This window comes from Mastomys coucha, unplaced genomic scaffold (assembly GCF_008632895.1).
Source record: "Mastomys coucha isolate ucsf_1 unplaced genomic scaffold, UCSF_Mcou_1 pScaffold22, whole genome shotgun sequence".
Classification (NCBI taxonomy): Eukaryota; Metazoa; Chordata; class Mammalia; order Rodentia; family Muridae; genus Mastomys; species Mastomys coucha.
This window is the reverse complement of record NW_022196905.1, coordinates 58,673,245-58,675,774: the sequence shown is the minus strand read 5'-3', so window position 1 is coordinate 58,675,774 and position 2,530 is coordinate 58,673,245.

The following is a 2,530-nucleotide window of genomic DNA, read 5'->3' as shown; positions in this document are numbered from 1 at the left end:
CAAAAAAAAAAAAAAAAGAGTGCTGCAGGACCCGAAAAGATTTGTTACTCCCACTTCTCTCCCATGCCTTGTCTGTTGCCAGCTATGGTTCCCTCCTCTGTGAAATAAGGAAGTTGTTTAAACTTCCAAGAGTTCAAAATTCTGAAACATCTCAAAACCCTTCCCTGAGTATACTGACAAATTATAAAAGATCTTCTAGCAGAGCCCCCTAGTGGTGATAGGGGGGTCTACTGTACACTGAACAACTGAACACTACAAAGGATTTTGCCATGATATAAATCTAGAAATGCTGTAGGTATTTATGCCAATACAACCTAAAACACTTCCTATCCCATTCTGTCTAACCTCATGAAACATAACGATACTCAGACAGGGGGAACTAGTTATAAAGGTCAGATGATTTCTTGAAAGAAAGGGACTTGATTTTTTTTTTTCTAAAGCTTGAATCCAGGACTTGTGCAAGCTAAGTATGTGAACTATGACTGGCCTGTAGCTCAGCCTAGCTGTATTTGTGTGTGTTGTGTTTGTGTTTATGTGTAAGCAGGCTCTCATTATACAACCTAGGCTGGCCACAAACTAAAACCTTTTCTGACTCAGCATCCCCAGTGATCAGACTACAGACATACTCCTCCACATCAGGCCAAAGGTTGTGAATTTTTTAATGTAAGTAATTATTTAACTACAATCCCACTTTTCAAATTCATTCTATTAACATTCTAAAGAACCAAAAGCATGTAACTAGTGATTGTCTGAATAATTTCCTGAGTAGTAGTATAACAATGTTAATGTCTGGGTCTTGGCAAAGCACCATAATTTTCAATGTTCACATTGGCAGGTGAGTAAAGAGCATATTTAAATCTCTGCTATCGTGGCAGCTTATCTGTCAATCAGTAATTCTAAACTGGGCAAGATGACTTACTCCCTTAACCCCAGCTACTTGGCAAGCTAGGGCAAGGGAGTTTGAGGCAGCCTAAAAAGCTTCTGGTCGGGGAGTGGAATCTGTACTCTGTGTGGAGACCTGACATTCCAGCTGGGCTGGTTCAGTGACTTTGGCTAAGGGACCACCTTAAACCATACTGGAGCTAGGCAAAATAATTAGTTCTTTAATGACATACTGTACTTTTCCTTCCCACAGTCTCCATCCCTTGCACAGTAGCTTAGGAACTGAGTAGCAGCTATGCTTGTCAGTCTCCCCACTTTTCCAAAATTACTTTTCTTCTTTCTGTCTGCTAAGTATGCTTTTCCTTAATATGTGTGCTCTTTCTCCCAACACTTTGGGCTTCCTTACTATAAGGCTTGCCACTGTGTGGCTGCTTATTCTCCACCTTTCTGACCTCCATGTCACCTTAAATAGCTCCCTGTCCCCTTATCTCCTCCTGATAGATGCTAAAATTTATAGCTTGCCTGCTTTGTGTTTTTTCTTTCTTTCTCTCTTTCTTTCTTTCTTTCTTAAGACAGGTTTTCTCTGTGTAGCCCTGGCTGTCTTAGAACTCACTCTGTAGACCAGGCTGGCCTTGAACTCAGAAATCTGCCTGCCTCTGCCTCCCAAGTGCTGGGATTAAAGGCATGAACTACCACTGCCTGGCTTCTCTTTTTGTTTTTGAGACAGGGTCTCAATGTAGCTTTGACAGGCCCACAGCTCAACAGTAGACCAGGCTGGCCTCGGAAAAAATTCACCTGCCTTTGCCTCCTGGGTGCTGGCAATTATACACACACCTCTTTTGTTGGTTGGTTGGTTGGTTGGCTGGCTGGTCAGTTGGTTTTAGTTTTGGGTTTTAGGGGTTTTTGGTTTTTGGTTTTTTGAGACAGGGTTTTTCTGTGTAGCCTTGTCTGTCCTGAAACTCACTCTGCAGACCATGCAAAGAGTAGTGAGGCAGAGCAAACCAAACCAATGCTCAGTGTTCGTCCCCTACTGTCTGTGGGGTCATATACTCCTTCCTTCATCTCGGGTCCTTTCACCTGTCCATTATAGTAAAACATCCTTTCACTTGTGTCAGCTTCAGTAAAACATTCTTTCACATTTCTGCTTTAGCAAAATATCCTTTCACCTGTGTGCCCCAGCAAAACATCATTTGACATAACTGACTTTCCAAACAAACCAGAAGTTTTCACTTCAATGTAATATAACTCATACTTTATTAATATATTACCATTTATGAGGCAGGAAAGATTGAGTATGTATATATAATGTTTGTGAATCTTTAAATAGTACTGGAAAATTATGTAAGAAAGCAAACAATGGTAGGCATCTTTGAGAAACAACCTTTTAAGTATTTGAGGGAAGAAAGTAGGTTAGGGCCTTTCAGTGAGTGCTGAGTAATCGAGTTCTAGCTCCAGAACTCACAGGGTAGGGAAGAACTGACTCTTACTATTTGTCTGACTTCCACACATGCCCTTGGCATGCACACATGTATACACATAACACACACACACACACAAATAAATGGAAAAGTCACCATACATCCTGTTGTATTAGCATGTATTTTTGCTTATTTGAGACAGGGTCTCAATGTGTAGTGCAAACTGACCT